Source organism: Arachis ipaensis, chromosome B04, assembly GCF_000816755.2.
Source record: "Arachis ipaensis cultivar K30076 chromosome B04, Araip1.1, whole genome shotgun sequence".
NCBI lineage: Eukaryota > Viridiplantae > Streptophyta > Magnoliopsida > Fabales > Fabaceae > Arachis > Arachis ipaensis.
Genome location: NC_029788.2, coordinates 111684650 through 111704744, shown reverse-complemented (window position 1 = coordinate 111704744; position 20095 = coordinate 111684650). Strand labels below are relative to the sequence as shown.

Sequence of the window (20095 nt, the reverse complement as noted above, 5' to 3'; positions counted from 1 at the left end):
ATTTTTTATTTAGTGGATTTTTTTTGTTATATTACGGGGTTAGAAAAAAGAAAAAATAGCTAAAATTTGTGTAGGATGCTTATGGTTGATTTTAGAGTTGTACATGATTTGATCAATTCAAAAATCAAATCTGTTTTTTGGTTAACAAAAAATTTATAATTATTATGTCAAATTAAAATATAAGTCCATGATTCGCACGGGTTTAGCACTAGTTCGTGTGAAAAGTAGGGAGTGTGATAAAATTGTGAAATAATAAGAAAAAAATAGAGGAAGAATATTATACTTTGTATTTCTTGATTGATTAAATTGTATTGTGAAGATAAAATTAAATATATATAGAGCATTGCCTACGAAAGATAAAAACAAATAAAGATAAGATAAGAACAACTAAAGATAAGATAAAGAAAAGATAAGATAAGATAATAAAGACTAAAATTGTAATTAAATTTATGTATTCTGTTGGGCTGAATTTGTGGGCCACGAGACTTTTTTATTGTTGTCATGAGCTAAGGTGGAAGAGTAGTTTAATACGCCCCCGCAAGCTGGTGGATGATAACTTATATATCCTCCTCAAAGAGGATACCATGGCTCTGATACCATGAACTCTTCCTCCACGTCACTGGTTCCTCTAATCTTGATCATCTCTTGCTTGGCTTTCTCATCTTTGCCACGCTCGATCAAGGAGCTCGGCGAGTCGGGGAGAAAGATTGCGCCGATGACGATCATGACGGCGGGGACAGCCGCGAAACCCAAGCTGTAGCGCCAACCTTTACCGTTCTTCATCTTGGCGAAGAAATAGTTGAAGACGTTGGCCACAAAGATTCCAATGGTGATGGCCAATTGGAACATCATGTTAAGGGCTCCTCTGTATTTGTAAGGAGCAACCTCCGACACATAGATTGGAACAGACTGATTGGCACATCCAATTCCGAAGCCAAGCAACATGCAACCAACAATGAGCATCCACACTTTCTGAGCAAAGGCATTGAAACCGGCACCGACGAGAAACAGAATACTGCCGGACAATATGGTAAGACGCCTTCCAAAGATTCGAGTGATGGAAGACGCACAGAGTGATGCCACGAGAGCAGCTAGATATAGGGAGGATGTAAAGAGTGTCAAAACTTGGCTGTCAAACCTGCAATACTAATTGTCAGATGGCTTTATGTTCATCTCCTTTGCATACACGTCTGGGAAAAATTTCTTTAGAAAAGGATCCATCGATGTAACTCCACCTGAGATGCCAAGATCATATCCAAAAATTAGTCCTCCAAATGCAGCAACCATGCATGTCACAAAAACCCGAAAAGTGAGTTTTCCGGATATTGCTTCCCATTGCCAGACCCCTTTCCAATGAGTTCACCGGCCATTGTTTTATTTGATCGGTTAATGGAATGGAAACAAGGGAGAAGAGAAAAAGAATCACTGATGATAAAGGAGAGATATGACTAAGAGAAGAGAAGGGAAGAGAAAAGAAAGGACTAGTGTTAAGTTTGTAATTAAGTTGAGATGTGTTGTAAACTATGAGGGTAAAACTAAATATATATAGAGCATTGCTTACAAAAGATAAAAACAAATAAAGATAAGATAAGAACAACTAAAGATAAGATAAAGAAAAGATAAGATATGATAATAAAGACTAAAATTGTAATTGAATTTATGTATTCTGTTGGGCTGAATTTGTGGGCCACGAGACTTTTTTATTGTTGTCATGAGCTAAGGTGGAAGAGTAGTTTAATACGCCCCCGCAAGCTGGTGGATGATAACTTATATATCCTCCTCAAGGAGGATACCATGACTCTGATACCATGAACTCTTCCTCCACGTCACTGGTTCCTCTAATCTTGATCAGCTCTTGTTTGGCTTTCTCATCTTTGCCACGCTCGATCAAGGAGCTCGGCGAGTCGGGGAGAAAGATTGCGCCGATGACGATCATGACGGCAGGGACAGTCGCGAAACCCAAGCTGTAGCACCAGCCTTCACCGTTCTTCATCTTGGCGAAGAAATAGTTGAGGACGTTGGCCACAAAGATTCCAATGGTGATGGCCAATTGGAACATCATGTTAAGGGCTCCTCTGTATTTGTAAGGAGCAACCTCCGACACATAGATTGGAACAGACTGATTGGCACATCCAATTCCGAAGCCAAGCAACATGCGACCAACAATGAGCATCCACACTTTCTGAGCAAAGGCATTGAAACCGGCATCGACGAGAAACAGAATACTGCCGGACAACATGGTAAGACGCCTTCCAAAGATTCGAGTGATGGAAGATGCACAGAGTGATGCCACGAGAGCAGCTAGATATAGGGAGGATGTAATGAGTGTCAAAACCTGGCTGTCAAACCTGCAATACTAATTGTCAGATGGCTTCATGTTCATCTCCTTTGCATACACGTCTGGGAAAAATTTCTTCAGAAAAGGATCCATCGATGTAACTCCACCTGAGATGCCAAGATCATATCCAAAAATTAGTCCTCCAAATGCAGCAACCATGCATGTCACAAAAATCCAAAAAGTGAGTTTTCCGGATATTGCTTCCCATTGCCAGACCCCTTTCCAATGAGTCCACCGGCCATTGTTTTATTTGATCGGTTAATGGAATGGAAACAAGGGAGAAGAGAAAAAGAATCACTGATGATGAGGGAGAGATATGACTATGAAAAAGAAAGGACTAGTGTTAAGTTTGTAATTGAGTTGAGATGTGTTGTAAACTATGAGGGTAAAACTAAATATATAGAGAGCATTGCTTACGAAAGATAAAAACAAATAAAGATAAGATAAGAACAACTAAAGATAAGATAAAGAAAAGATAAGATATGATAATAAAGACTAAAATTGTTATTGAATTTATGTATTCTGTTGGGCTGAATTTGTGGGCCACGAAACTTCTTTATTGTTGTCATGAGCTAAGGTGGAAGAGTAGTTTAATAGAGTGTAAGTGTGATATTTTTCTAAAAAAAGATTATTATTATTATCCATTAAAAACATTAAACAAATTATTAAATTTATATTTTTATTGTAAAAAAAGTAATTAATCTCATTTTTTAACCGTTGGAAGACATTGTTTTAGTTCTCTCTATTAATTTTTCATTTTCGAAGGCCACTTCCTCACTAGCATCAATTGCCTCATCTCTTTTTAAATTTTTTTGTTGCACAAATTGCCTCTTCTCTTTGTAAAATTACTTTCGATAATAATGAGATGCGCTAATTTTAATTCTTTGGTGAAATTTTTTTATTATATTACGAGGTTAAAGAAAAGAAAAAATGGTTAAAAATTGTGTAAGAGGCTTATGGTTGATTTTAGGACTATACATGACTTGGTTAATTCAGAAACCAAACATTTTGTTGGTTAACCTAAAATTTATAATTATTATGTCAAATTAAAATATCAGCCCGTGAATCGCACGAATTTAGCACTAGTTCATTTGAAAAATAGGGAGTGTAAGTGTGGTGTTTTTCTAAAAGAATGGATTATTATTCTCTATTAAAAGTATTAAACAAATTAATAAATTTATATTTTTATTATAAAAAATAATTAATCTCATTTTTTAACAGCTGGAAGACATTATTTTAGCTCTCTCTATTAATACTTCACTTTCGAACGCCACTTTCTCACTTGCACAAATTGTCTCATCTCTTTGTAAATTCTTCAGTTACACAAATTGCCTCTTCTCTTTCTCAAATGGCTTTCGATAATAATGAGATGCGCTAATTTTAATTCTTTAGTGAAATTTTTTTGTTATATTTCTAGGTTAGAGAAAAGAAAAAAAGGTTAAAAATTGTGTAAGAGGCTAATGGTTAATTTTAGGGTTGAACACGATTTTGTTAATTCAAAAACCAAATCTGTTTTTTGGTTAACCAAAAATTTATAATTATTATGTCAAATTAAAATGTAAGCCCGTGAATCGCACGAGTTTAGCACTAGTTCATTTAAAAAGTAGGGAGTGTAAGTGTGGTGTTTTTCTAAAAAAAAAGGATTATTATTCTCTATTAAAAGTATTAAACAAATTAATAAATTTATATTTTTATTATAAAAAATAATTAATCTCATTTTTTAACATTTGGAAGACATTGTTTTAGCTCTCTCTATTAATACTTCATTTTTGAAGGTCACTTCTTCACTTGTACTAATTGTCTCATCTCTTTGTAAATTTTTTTATTGCACAAATTGTCTTTTCTCTTTGTAAAATGGTTTTCTATAAGAAGAATGCTAGGGGGTCAGTAATTTTTGTGATTTGTAGCCATCAAATAGCCATCAATGATTATTTTAATGGTGTAAGATTGGTGTGAGATTTCATCCAATGGCTCACTTTTCTTTGCTAGTTATATGCTGGCCAGAATTTAACAAAGTTGCTGACCCTTAAACTTTTCCTTTCTATAATAATGAGATGCACAAATTTTAATTTTTTAGTAAAATTTTTTTTGTTATATTACGGGGTTAGAATTGGTTATATTACGGGGTTACTTGGTAATCATTTTCATTCTTCTAATGGCTTACACCTTTATTATTATATCCTCCATAATATTTTGCTTGCTTCCTCTTTGATTGTTTATTATTCATTTGGTGGTTTGAATGAAGGTGTGTATTGTCGATATTTATGAAAATAATGGACCACATTTAATGGCATGATCACATTATAGCCTTCATTTTGAAAATGCTACTACATATAATGATGCTGCCAAATACGATTTTAATGGCATGATCACATCATAGTCTTCATTTCGGCCATGCTACTAAAGTTATCCAACTATTTTTATTTGGGAGCCATTCAGATAAAGATGTCTAAAACGTCTTTTTTTAAAGATATTTTTTAATAATTAAAATTTAACATATATAATTGATTAAACCGTGTTATTTTTATCAAAATTAGTAGGCATATATAAAATAGAGATATTTTAGTTATTTTTTATAATAGAGATATTGTAGTCATTTTTTATAAAAAGGGGTAAAGTATATTTTTTGTCCCTAAAGTTTGACAAAAGTTTTAAAAATATCCCTAAGTTTTATTTTGTTTCATTTTTGTCCCAAAGTTTTCGATTTGCATCAAATATACCCCTGACGGCTAATTTTTCAAAAAATTTAAGACCAATTCAATAACAATTCCATAAGAACAACCCTCAATACAAGCAAATCAAGCATAATTTTCATGCATTATTGTTAGATTGGTCTTAAATTTGTTTGAAAATTTAGCCATCGAGGGTATATTTGATGCAAATCGAAAATTTCTGGGACAAAATTGAAACAAAATAAAACTTAGGGGTATTTTTTAAAATTTTGCCAAACTTTAGGAACAAAAAGTATATTTTACCCTATAAAAAAATATACTAATTTAGACTGGTTCAAAATTTAATTTATTGGTTTTCGGCTAAACTAATTTGTCCAGTCTAATTTTAATAAAAATAACCCAATTTAAATCGGTTATATGTGTTGAATTTTAATTATTAAAAATCATTTTTAAAAAAAGACATTTTTGACATCTTTATCTGAGTGATCCTTCTTATTTTCACATTGTAGATATTTAAAATTTTCTAAAAATTAAATTGAAATATAAACTAGATCATATATATGCTTTATTTTATTATTATGGTCTTGTTTTGAAGAAAAATAAAATGTGATTAAGATAAATTAGCATCGATTTTTTCACAAATTGCTATCAAATCGAAGACATATAATTATTTTATTTAATATATCGCTACCAAAATCACCGTTAAATTTGTCGATGACGGCGGTTAAATTTGCAGTTAGTCATGATGGTTGCGATAATACTACTAATAAAATATTGTTATCTATTGGTTTTATTATAATGATAAAAGAAATAAGGTTGATATATGTATGTGTGTAAAGTTTTTGAAAGAAAAATTATTACAAGAGTCCCGCTAGGAAGACAATGAAGTTTCATACAATATATATATAATGGGCTCTTTATATGGTTCAAATTAAATTAATAATTCCTATTTACCCTAATTACTATTCCTAAATCAAATTACCCGAATTTACCATTGTTGACCATCCGTGACCCTAACCCTCAAAAACGTCACTGTTGCTGCTCACAAACCCCCTCCGCCGCGTCACTATAGCTGGTCACCACCTCCCTCTGCCACGCACCCGCCTTTCTCGCGACCCACATCAACTCCGACTCGAACTGCGTCGGTGAATCCTATTCGCGACCATACACCATCGCTGGTAGCATCCGCATCGCAACCTCGGTGCTGAACCACCAGTCCGTCACTGCTGACCCGCCGAGCATCGCCCAGTCCCCGTGCTTGTACGCTGTCACTTGAAGCATCCCCGTGCCACTGTTCGAGAGCAGCACGAACAACACAACCAGAGCATCGTCGACCATCCACGGTAAGTTGGCTAGTTTCTTCGTTTCATGATTCATCATTGCTGTTGCATCTTGTTCTAGAGACAGATTGTGTTGCTGGGATCGTTGATTCTACATAGTTAAAATGCAATAGGTGCATTTTTAGTATCCTGGAGCATGTGGGATGAGAAATTGGTTGAGATTGTTGCAATTGATTTAACTTTAGCATGGAAATGTTCGAAATATTTTGCCAATCTAATTTAGAAAGCAGAAAATATTTTTCCCTGCCCGAGTAATCAGATGGTTGGTTTTCGTATTCGATTTTTCGAAAAATGCTTAGTTGGATGGTTACTTCAGTATGTAATCAGATGGTTGGTTTTCGTATTTGATTTTTTGCTTGCCTGAACAAGGTTTTCCTCTTAAGCAAAAATGGTTACTATAGGGATATTTTGCTGATTGATTTTGATGATCGTGAATGCTGGTTTGATTTTATTATGTTGAAGTCCTCTTTGAATCGGTTGATGGTTGCATGGTGTTTCTTTTTTCCTTTCTTGGTTTGCTTTTGTTAGGTAAACAAATGCATGTTTGATGCTCAAACCGGGTTATAATCTGAGATAGTAAGTACCGATTTTTTTAATGAAATGGATGACTAATTTATTATCTATTTGGATGGCTATTTCTAGCTATAAAAACTGTTTTATGGGGCTGCCATGTTGTTGCATTGCTGGTTAGTTGTATCGAAGTTGTGAAAATTATGAATTAAGATCAGAGCACCAAGCTTTGGAGCCATTACCAGGATTTGTTCGAGCCTGGAGATCACAATTTCGTGCACCAATATACTATAGATTTTCTGACTTTGTTACTCTTTATGTTATATATATGAACTCAAGAACCTATAAAGCTGTGATTTACAATAAGAGAAAACGTGTTCTTATTTGTGTACAAGGGGTTGGCAAAAAGCACAAAAAAACTGAATGTTTGAAAAGTTTTAAAAAAAATAAAAGAAAAAGAGCATTATTAATTTATTTTTTTCTCTGAAAGAAACATAATAATAAATAGAACATCCAAATTACAATGAAAATAACCAACGTCCTACCTAGTAAAATGAACATCCGGCCTATTTTAGTTTCTCTTTTAATTTTTTGTTTATATCAACACAATAGGATCATAAATTATACTACAAATTGTATACCCAAAGTAATCATCCACTTTAGAATGAAAAGAACCATCCGCAATCATACTAAAATGAACATCTGCCTTAGTTTAAATGGCTAAAAGTATAGTACATGATTTATCTCAATCATTGATGCCAAAAAGAAAATTCAATGAATAAGAGCAATATAAACAGCAAGAATTCTTAGTGTATTAATCAATTACAATAAGGATTCTTGCTATTAGATACATCGATTAATTTTTTATTTATTGGACACTTGATCTAATAGTGACATATTTTATAATTTATTAGTTTAAATTTTAAGAAAATTACCAACTTAAACAGAATTAAGCGTGTTAATAAAATTTCAAATTATAATAGACTCCATGCTCACAATATTTTTAACAAAGTCTACTAATCAGACAAAATTATGTTAAATTCAATCCAAATCAATTAAACATCCAAATTAGAATGAAAATAACCATCATCCTACCTAGTAAAATGAATATCCAACCTATTTCAGTTTTTTCTTTTAATTTTTTTGTTTACATTAACACAACAAGGTAATGAATTGTATTACAAATAATATACCCAAAATAATCATCTACACCGGCTGCCTCCAAAGACAATCCGAACCCCTAACCAAGCCCTTGTTCATGTCCTGCCACCACACTGGCAGTACTGAGTGTTCGTCTTTCATAAAGTCACAGCTCTTGTTCACCAATGCAACGTCCCTCCCAGTCGTTGACTTAAATCCAAGGTTGCTCCCCTGGTATCTGCACTTTCATTCACCTTAATGAAAGCTAATAAGATTTTGATTTAAGAGCAATTAATTAACAATGTAGTTATCTACCCACAATTTATAACAATTACATAACTGAAGTTATCTCCAGGATTAGACCAACAAAATAAGATGGTAGATCAACTTGAAGAAAGTTAAAAAATCTCTTGAATCACTTTGAACTATGAATCATTATTCTATACTACAATATAATAAAAAGATATAAATCTAACATGATAAAATTCATACCTTAGGATTGCAAAGAGAATGCCTTAAGTTGGAAAAACAACTATCACAAACTATGATGAAAAGAGCCTTTACTGTAAGTTCTTCTCCACTCTTAGTTTTGTAGTGAACTCCTTTGACAATTCCATTTTCTTCTAATAGAGATGTGACATTTCCTTGTTCTAACTTTACACTGCAAAACATAGTAGTACAAAATCAAATTAAACCAACTTAAACCTGCGGTTCATGGCAAAACAAAATTATACTATATTCCAAACTTGATGACCAAGATCTATCTCATCACTTCCAACCTGAATAAGATTCGAAACTTGCATGGCATTCATTCTCAAATAAATATACAAATCCAAAACAAAATGACTAATTATATACCTCACGATGAACTAAATAGCAATTGCAGAAACTTTCACTAAGCAACCAAATTAATTCAACACACACAAATTAAGCCAATCATCATAAACATTTTGACATGGAAGCACATGCCTAAAAAATCACATGCTGGAATTACTATATCTTTGTCAATTTAATAAACAATTTCAGCAATAATATTAATAATAATAATATCAATAACCAATTTTTTTATTTAATAGAATATACTAACAAGTTTACAAGGGAGCTGCTGCATTCATCAATATGAGCATAGGTGATTACTCATTGAGGAACAAGGTGTTCAATGAAGCCAAGTCTTGTGCTTATACATGCAAGAAAAAGGAAAATTAGACTAAATAAATATATACATACGTACTATGTACGAGATTACAAACTCTAAAGAGTTTCAAGCAACATATACAACATTTACAACATGTTTAAATGGCTTAACATATACAACATTTAAATCAACCAAATTTAACATATACAATATTTACATCTAATTTTTTTATGATTGTCCATTAGGAGAGTGTAATATAAATGATCTTCAATTAAAGTAGTAGATCTCTTCCAAAATATCCAGCAAGTCCTCCCTGTACAATAAAATTACAAATTGGGGTAATACTATGGTGAAGAGTGTTTTTGAATGAAGAGTGAAGATGGTTTTTTAATAAAGGTAAAGGTAAAAAAAAAAAGAAAGATAATGTGTAATGCACATGTCCTATATTAATCTTGATTTTCGTCATCTCTGATGATTAATCCATTCAGTTTTTCTTGTCTTGAGTGAAATAAATAAGTAACGAATGCTCTTTATCTGAACAGTTTTGTATCTTTGGCTAATATCTCCATCATCACATCCTATATATCTCAATTTTTTCATGCTACTATTTTAAATTATGCAGTCAATTAGCTATTTATTTATTTATTTTTAAAAAGATAAATAAACCCTTTTTACCTCTTGAGAAAAATATTCAAGTTTTGTTAAATCATCCATTTAATCTTGGTCTAAGGGGTTAATGGTTTAAATAGAAAAAGAGTGGCTTCCAAATGCTCAACCTTTGCCACGGCTCTAGAGTTTCTGTGTAAGAAGAAGCTGCATTCGATTGAATACCATGTTTAAATGGCTTAATTCAGATTCAACTTCAATTCAACCAAAATTAAATAAAATCCAATTTAAACCACATAATAAAAGAAACATGTGGAGCGTGTGCATGCACAATCCAGCAAATCAAGTAACAAAGCAATGGCATAAAGCAGATAAACATCCACTTTGTCCATAAAAATAACTACTGCATATAGTACTTGAACCTTAGATTCGCACCCAATTTCAAATGAAGCTATATTATTCTGAGTAATAACTATTTTTGGATTTCAAAAAGCTAATAACAATCACAAAATCAGGAATTGAACTTTTATATTTGGTCTATCTAGCAGTTCATAACATTTACAGCAATTAAAATCTAACATCAATCACATTAAACAGCCAGACCCAAAATAAAAAAGAACATCTGAAATCTAGGTATCAAACAAACATACACTATAGAGTAGAACGATAGCTTTACAGTATTGATATTATTATGTGGCCAAATTAATTCACTAAGCAACCAAATTAATTCAACACACACAAAATAAGCCAATCATCATAAACATTTTGACATGGAAGCACATGCCTAAAAAATCACATGCTGGAATTACTATATCTTTGTCAATTTAATAAACAATTTTAGCAATAATGTTTATAATAATAATATCAAGAGTCCCGCTACGGCGACAATGAAGTTTCCATACAATATATACAATGGGCTCTTTATATGGCCCAAATTAAATTAATGATTCCTATTTACCCTAATTACTATCCCTAAATCAAATTACCCCCAATTTACCATTGTTGACCATCCGTGACCCTAACCCTAAAAAACGTCACTGTCGGTGCTCACAAACCCCCTCCGCCGCGTCACTGTAGCTGGTCACCACCGCCCTCCGCCACGCACCCGCCTTTTTCGCGACCCGCATAAGCTCCGATGCGAACTGCGTCGGCGACTCCTGTTCGTGACCATACACCATCGCTGGCAGCATGCGCATCGCAACCTCTGTGCTGAACCACCAGTCCGTCACTGCCGACCCACCGAGCATCTCCCAGTCCCCGTGCTTGTACGCTGTCGCTTGAAGCATCCCTGTGCCACTGTTCGCAGCGGAGGATCCGTGCCTTGTGTCGCCAGCTGACGTAGACCATTCACCGGGACCAGCACGAACAACATAACCAGAGCGTCGCCGACCATCCACGGTAAGTGGGTTAGTTTCTTCGTTCCGTAATTCATTATTGCTATTGCATCTTGTTCTAGAGATAGATTATGTTGCTGGGATGGTTGATTCTACATGGTGAAAATGCAATAGGTGCAGTTTTAGTATCCTGGAGCATGTGGGATGAGAAATTGGTTGAGATTGTTTTAATTGATTTAACTTTATCATGGGAATGTTCGAAAGATTTTGCCAATCTAATTTAGAAAGCAGAAAATATTTTTCCCTGCCCGAGTAATCAGCTGGTTGGTTTTCGTATTCAATTTTTTGAAAAATTCTTAATTGGATGGTTACTTCAGTATGTAATCAAATGGTTGGTTTTCGTATTCAATTTTTTGCTTGCCTGGACAAGGTTTTCCTCTTAAGTAAAAATGGTTATTATAGGGACATTTTGCTGATTGATTTTAATGATTGTGAATGCTGGTTTGATTTTATTATGTTGAAGTCTTCTTTGAATCGGTTGATGGTTGCATGGTGTTTTTTTTTTTCCTTTCTTGGTTTGCTTTTGTTAGGTAAACAAATGCATGTTTGATGCTCAAACCGGGTTATAATCTGAGATAGTAAGTACCGATTTTTTTAATGAAATGGATGACTAATTTATTATCTATTTGGATGGCTATTTCTAGCTATAAAAACTGTTTTATGGGGCTGCCATGTTGTTGCATTGTATGAAAATAATTTACCTTGGTGGTTGTTGTGGTTTTAATTGATTGACCAGGTCTGCGTGAAATTCCTAATTCCTGCTAAAAATTATCACTTGCATGGCAAACAGAAAATGATTTTACATATACGGTTGGTGATTACATCTTTATGCTTTATTTTTTTTCGTATCCTAATGGAAAGAAGGAAGCATATTGGAGGTTAAGGTTCTTGAGAAATAAGGCTAATAGCATGAAACAGGGGTTCATAAACATTGACATTAGCTTCAAATGAGAGAAGGAGTTTAAATTAAGAAATGAATAGGAGCAAAAGGCGATGAGTAAAGAAAACAAATCTATTCAATTGGTGTGAAAGAGGCTTAATGTGATCAAAGGTGCTGGCTTATGGGGTCTTGATGACAACCAATAACCAGAATGTTGTTGGATTGAATGCAGGGGATGGTTTGCAGAATAGAAGCATTGAAAATAAAGCTGTGATTGTTAGTGAAGGGGAAGAATGTTTGGCCAGCAATTACAGAAGGAAAGACAAATCCTGTCGTGTACAAATACTTCCCTCTCTCTGAGGCAACGGGGCACATTGCATCATAGCTAGAAAGCAGCCAACATGTTGAGAAGATATTGCTTGCTCCATGAATTTCTTTGTTCTGTAATACTGAACAATGTAAATGATAATATACTATAGATTTTCTGACTTTGTTAATCTTTATGTTACTCAAGAACCTATAAAGCTGTGATTTACAATAAGAGAAAACGTGTTCTTATTTGTGTACAAGGGGTTGGCAAAAAGCACAAAAAACTGAATGTTTGAAAAGATTTTAAAAAAATACAAGAAAAAGAGCATTAGATTGGACTTTGTCTATTATGGCCAAAAGTTGAAATAAAATAGTACTAAACTACTAATCATAGTGAGACTAAAGTTAATATCCAACTCAATTTTGTCTTCAATAAATATACATCAAACTAGTTAGAGACATGGAGCTACACTTTCTAATGTAATGTGGTTGCATGCATAAGGATACTGCTATTTTCTTCAATGTGTGGATAACTGGCTATGTTCAGTGACTACTAATCCTAATTTGTCTTTAATCATGTGTTTATAAACACAATTACAACTTTTTTATTAATTTATTTTTTCCTCTGAAAGAAACATAATAATAAATAGAACATCCAAATTACAATGAACATCCGGCCTATTTTAGTTTCTCTTTTAATTTTTTGTTTATATCAACACAATAGGATCATAAATTATACTACAAATTGTATACCCAAAGTAATCATCCGCTTCAGAATGAAAAGAATCATCCGTAATCGTACTAAAATGAACATCTGTCTTAGTTTAAATGGCTAAAAGTATAGTACATGATTTATCTCAATCATTGATGCCAAAAAGAAAATTCAATGAATAAGAGTAATATAAACAGCAAGAATTTTTAGTGTATTAATCAATTACAATAAGGATTCTTGTTATTAGACACATCGATTATTTTTTTATTTATTGGACACTTGATCTAATAGTGACATATTTTATAATTTATTAGTTTAAATCACTTTGAACTATGAATCATTATTCTATTCTACAATATAATAAAAAGATATAAATATAACATGATAAAATTCATACTTTAGGATTGCAAAGAGAACGCCTTAAGTTGGAAAAATAACTATCACAAACTTTGATGAGAGGAGCCTTTGCTGTAAGTTCTTCTCCACTCTTAGTTTTGTAGTGAACTCCTTTGACAATTCCATTTTCCTCTAATAGAGATGTGACATTTTCTTATTCTAACTTTACACTGCAAAACATAGTAGTACAAAACAAAATTAAACCAACTTAAACCTATGGTTCATGGCAAAACAAAATTAAACTATATTCCAAACTTGATGACCAAGATCTGTCTCATCACTTCCAACCTGAATAAGATTCGAAACTTGCATGGCATTCATTCTCAAATAAATACACTAACCCAAAACAAAATGACTAATTATATACCTCACGATGAACTAAATAGCAATTACAGAAACCTTCACTAAGCAACCAAATTAATTCAGCACACACAAATTAAGCCAATCATCATAAACATTTTGACATGGAAGCACATGCCTAAAAAATCACATGCTGGAATTACTATATCTTTGTCAATTTAATAAACAATTTTAGCAATAATATTAATAATAATAATACCAATAACCAATTTTGTTATTTAATAGAATATACTAACAAGTTTACAGGGGGGCTGCTGCATTCATCAATAGGAGCATCGGTGATTACTCATTGAGGAACAAGGTGTTCAATGAAGCCAAGTCTTGTGCTTATACATGCAAGATAAAGGAAAATTAGACTAAATAAATATATACATACGTACTATGTATGAGATTACAAACTCTAAAGAGTTTCAAGCAACATATACAACATTTACAACATGTTTAAATGGCTTAACATATACAACATTTAAATCAACCAAATTTAACATATACAATATTTACATCTAATTTTTTTATGATTGTCCATTAGTAGAATGTAATATAAATGATCTTCAATTAAAGTAGTAGATCTCTTCTAGAATATCCAGCAAGTCCTCCCTGTACAATAAAATTATAAATTGGGGTAATACTATGGTGAAGAGTGTTTTTGAATGAAGAGTGAAGATGGTTCTTTTTATAAAGGTAAAGGTCAAAAAAAAAAAAAGAAAGATCATGTGTAATGCACATGTCCTATATTAATCTTGATTTTTGTTATCTCTGATGATTAATTCATTCGTTTTTCTTGTCTTGAGTGAAATAAATAAGTAACTAATGCTCTTTACTTGAACAGTTTTGTATCTTTGGCTAATATCTCTGATGAGCGGATAATTTATACGCTTTTTGACATTGTTTTTAGTATATTTTTAGTAGGATCTAGTTACTTTTAGGGATGTTTTCATTAGTTTTTATGTTAAATTCACATTTCTAGACTTTACTATGAGTTTGTGTGTTTTTCTGTGATTTCAGGTATTTTCTGGCTGAAATTGAGGGACTTGAGCAAAAATCAGATTCAGAGGTTGAAAAAGGACTGCTGATGCTGTTGGATTCTGACCTCCCTGCACTCAAAGTGGATTTTCTGGAGCTACAGAACTCGAAATGGCGCGCTTCCAATTGCGTTGGAAAGTAGACATCCAGGGATTTCCAAAAATATATAATAGTCCATACTTTGGCCAAGAATTGACGATGTAAACTGGTGTTCAACGCCAGCCTTCTGCCCAAATCTGGCGTCCAGCGCCAGAAAAGGATCCAAAACCAGAGTTGAACGCCCAAACTGGCACAGAAACTGGCGTTCAACTCCACAAATGGTCTCTGCATCTCCGTGGGATTCGACCCTTACTCACGTAAGGTATTACTTGGACGACCCAGTGCACTTGCTGGTTAGTTGTATCGAAGTTGTGACCATTACGAATTAAGATCAGAGCACCAAGCTTTGGAGCCATTACCAGGATTTGTTCGAGCCTGGAGATCACAATTTCGTGCACCAATCTCCATCATCACATCCTATATATCTCAATTTTTTCATGCTACTATTTTAAATTATGCAGTCAATTAGCTATTTATTTATTTATTTTTAAAAAGATAAATAAACCCTTTTTACCTCTTGAGAAAAATACTCATAGTTTGTTAAATCATCCATTTAATCTTGGTCTAAGGGGTTAATGGTTTAAATAGAAAAAGAGTGGCTTCCAAATGCTCAACCTTTGCCACGGCTCTAGAGTTTCTGTGTAAGAAGAAGCTGCATTCGATTGAATACCGTGTTTAAATGGCTTAATTCAGATTCAACTTCAATTCAACCAAAATTAAATAAAATCCAATTTAAACCATATAATACAAGAAATATGTGGAGCATGTGCATGCACAATCCAGCAAATCAAGTAACAAAGCAATGGCATAAAGCAGATAAACATCCACTTTGTCCATAAAAATAACTACTACATATAGTACTTGAACCGATTCGCACCCAATTTCAAATGAAGCTACATTATGCTGAGTTATAACTATTTTTGGATTTCAAAAAGCTATAACAATCACAAAATCAGGAATTAAACTTTTATATTTGGTCTATCTAGCAGTTCATAACATTTACAGCAATTAAAATCTAACATCAATCACATTAAACAGCTAGACCCAAAATAAAAAAGAACATCTGAAATCTAGGTATCAAACAAACATACACTATAGAGTAGAACGATAGCTTTACGGTATTGATATTATTATGTGGCCAAATTAATTCACTAAGCAACCAAATTAATTCAACACACACAAATTAAACCAATAATCATAAACATTTTGACATGGAAGCACATGTCTAAAAAATCACATGCTGGAATTACTATATCTTTGTCAATTTAATAAACAATTTCAGCAATAATATTAATAATAATAATATCAATAACCAACGTAGACGGGAACAAGGGAGGCGTGCCGGACGATGGCAGCAGTGAACACCAAGCGTGAAGGGAAGATTCCAATCGTGCGGGAGGACCGGTTGGTTAGAGCCGACTGCTCAGGTTGCAGCGGACTTCATGGAGGTTGGTTCTTTAGCGTCGGCGGTGGGGCTTTCTTCAGTGGCTGCTCGATCAAATTGGGGGAGGGGGTTCTTCTAGGTCAAAAGGAGTTCAAATTTGAAATAAATAATAATTAATTTTTTTAATTATCATTTAATTTTAATTACAAAATTATTCTCATTGTACATGTTAGAATATAATTAGGATCAATTAGTATTATTTAGTATATCTGAATATTTATTATAGGGAATTACGTCTTTATTATTATGATTCTCTTAGTACCTATAATACCCTTTTATATTGTATCATTCCAGACAACTTGAACAGACAACTTGAATACACTCAAGGTTAGAATATAATTAGGATCAATTAGTATTATTTAGTATATCTAAATATTTATTATAGGGGATTACGTCTTTATTATTATGATTCTCTTAGTACCTATAAATACCCTTTTATATTGTATCATTCCAGACAACTTGAACAGACAACTAGAATACACTCAATAATACATAAATCCTTCCTCCAGTTTAGTTTCTTATTTCTAACATGGTATCAGAGCCATGGTATCCTCCTTGAAGAGAATAGGTTGTTTTCCTTGTGGTGAAATCACCGTAGTTTTTGCACTTTTTTTTTCCATGCCATTTTTCTTTAGCTTTTGTCACTCCTTTGATGCTTTTTTACCTCATCGACTAACCTATTCTCTCCGTCTTGTGTCTTTTCGAGTCGAATGATCAAACACCATTGTCATCCGCTGCTTCCCTATTCTCACGAAGAAATCATATAGTTTTTGCTTTCTTTCGACAGTTCCGTCTGCGTTCTCTCGTGGTAGTTCCGTCTCTCGTGGCAGTTCCGTCTGCGTTTTGTCTGTGTTTTCTTGTGGCAGTTTTGTCTGCATTTTTTTCTGGCAGTTCCATCTGCACTTCCTTCAAATAGCGGCAGTTTCGGCTGCGGCAGTTCCGTCTGCGCTTCCTTCAGACAAGTGGCAGTTCTATCTGCGCTTCCTACCGGGAGTTCCGTCTGCACCCGTTTTATCAGTTTATGCAGTTTTTTTTCCTCTTTATTTTCGTTGTTTTAAATAAATTTCAAACTCAAGTTGTCACTTGAGTTTGAGGGGGGATGTTAGAATATAATTAGGATCAATTAGTATTATTTAATATATCTGAATATTTATTATAGGGGATTACGTCTTTATTATTATGATTCTCTTAGTACCTATAAATACCTTTTTATATTGTATAATTCCAAACAACTTGAACAGACAACTTGAATACACCCAATGTTAGAATATAATTAGGATCAATTAGTATATCTGAATATTAATTATAGGGGATTACGTCTTTATTATTATTATTCTCTTAGTACCTATAAATACCTTTTTATATTGTATCATTCCAGACAACTTGAACAGACAACTAGAATACACTCAATAATACACAGATCCTTCCTTCAGTTTAGTTTCTTATTTCTAACAGTACATATTGTAGAGTAATTACATTGGCTCCCCATACTTTTCCTTATTACAAGCATGATTGAAAATTAGTTTCAAAACAAGTTATTGTTAGTTTGAAATTAAATAAAGTTCTCTTAATTGATCCATAATAAGGGAATAAAGTGTCCATTTAAACACAACATTAGTGAAACATTAGGAGTAATTGGAAGATATATAAAATGTATGTTAAGTCTGATATTAAAAAATTGATTTAAAAACAACATATATGTTTTATTTTATTTAAAAAAAAAAGAATGTGTAAATAAAGATGCAAAATGTAAATCATAGAGAGAAATCTTAATGAGGCCATAGATCAGAGTTACTTTCTGCAGCACATGGGCATTCATTTCCATATGTAGCTACCATTATTGAGCCTTCTTTTGGATCATCAATTTCTTAATAATTTAATTACTTCTCTTTATCCTTTGTTAAGATCATTATTAGGGATGGCTCGATGTCACTAATAAGCATGATAAAGCTATACAATATAGTCTTATTAATTTAGTCATAAACATACACACAATTATATATGTATTCATTTTGTTCTTCTTTTTTCTTCTATAGGGGCCCGGCTGAGATATTAAACAGTAAATAGCATTAACTTTGCTAATACCATGCATTCATAACCTCATTCTAATCATTTGCAACAAAATGTGCATACATGTTCAAATTCAGTTGTTGGTTATTTTATATATGATATTATATAGTTGAGTGTCAAGTTTTACAACAATCAGTAATTCACTGTTATATTATATTGCATAAATAAACAAAATAATAGGACTAATTAATAGTATATATATGTACCAAAAATATATATGTATTAATATAATCTAATTAATTAAATAATTAATTCTAGAAAATATTATTGTAGTTTCGCAAACTTGAATTTAATTAATATAATAATATGTATGGCATGCAAGTTAAATTATATATAGATTTAATTTTGCGAATTTCGGCTGCATATTAGTGCATGTATGCATCAATTTGACATCACTTGCTGGTCACTAATTAAGAGTATCTAGAACCATTAAATCTTTAGTCATAATTGATGGTAACATCAAGCCATAGATTTACGAGGAGTGCTACACATACAAGTTATTTGGTTTACAAGTCATACAAGTTGGGAGAAACTTAACAAAAAGCACGCTCGCTCATATACGATTTTCATGACGTGCTTCGCGTTCCTCCTTTTCCTCCTCCTCTTCCTTCTTCTTCTCCTTCTTCTTCTCCTACTCTTCTTCTTCTTCCTCCATGAAAACGAGTTTCTTGTCAAATTTGTTCGATCTCCTTCGTGTGTTCTCTCTTTGCCTTTTCATTCATTGTTTTTGAAGGATTACCATGTGTTCATAACACGCAGCGGAAGAAAAGAAAGTAATCCTAAAGATCTATTTTGTGCTTAAATTTTATTCCAATAATTTAATATATAGATCAGATCTAAATACCTTTAGACGCTTTAGTAAAAATCACTTTCTCCTTCGATGGTACGAAGGCGCTATGCGTATCCACACCGAGACCAACATTTGCTGTCAACTCCTTGACCAATGGACATCTGATCTAAATTGAGAAACCTCTTGCAACTCTTTGCACGCCATAAAATTCTTCTCCAAGAATTAAGCTTACATACATTTATGTTTGTAGAGGTAAAAGAATAAAACTCTTGTTATTCTCTTCTCTGTCACATTCCTCTACTTTTGGCATACATATATATAGTATGAGATTTGTTACTGATTTTAAATTTGATTCTCAATTCAAATTTAAATCATATCTTATTATTTTAAAGTTGAATCTTTCAAATTTATGAATCATATCATAACTCAATTTGAAACAGAATCAGTTAGGATTTTATCCAAATTTAGAATTCAAGTTTAGAAACAGAATAACTAATTATTCTCAAATCTCATATAATATTCTCAATTATCATACTATTATTATATTTTTGGTGCTAGCAAAAAATATAATAATATTCCATTTAAATTAATATAATTATTTATTTGATCAAATCAAATTAATAATTAAATAATTCTACAGCAAAGATTAGAACACTCGTTAGTGTGTGACCCCATAGGTTCAATACTAAGCGGGTAGTAAATTAGTCATACTAAATTTACTAATTAAGGTTGGCGTCTAGCAACACTCCTCAACGACCCGATAGTATGAAGTAATATATTTTTACTAAGAACCTCAGAAGAACAAAGTATAATTCCTTCCATCTTTCCAGCTCTTGGTTAACCTTTAGAGTATGGTTTAATTGTCAAACTCTAACTT

At 32.7% G+C, this 20095-nt stretch overlaps 1 pseudogene; it reads left to right on the top strand.

Moving 5' to 3' along the window:
* LOC107636792 overlaps positions 16263-20095 on the top strand; it is a 13064-nt pseudogene continuing 9231 nt past the window's right edge.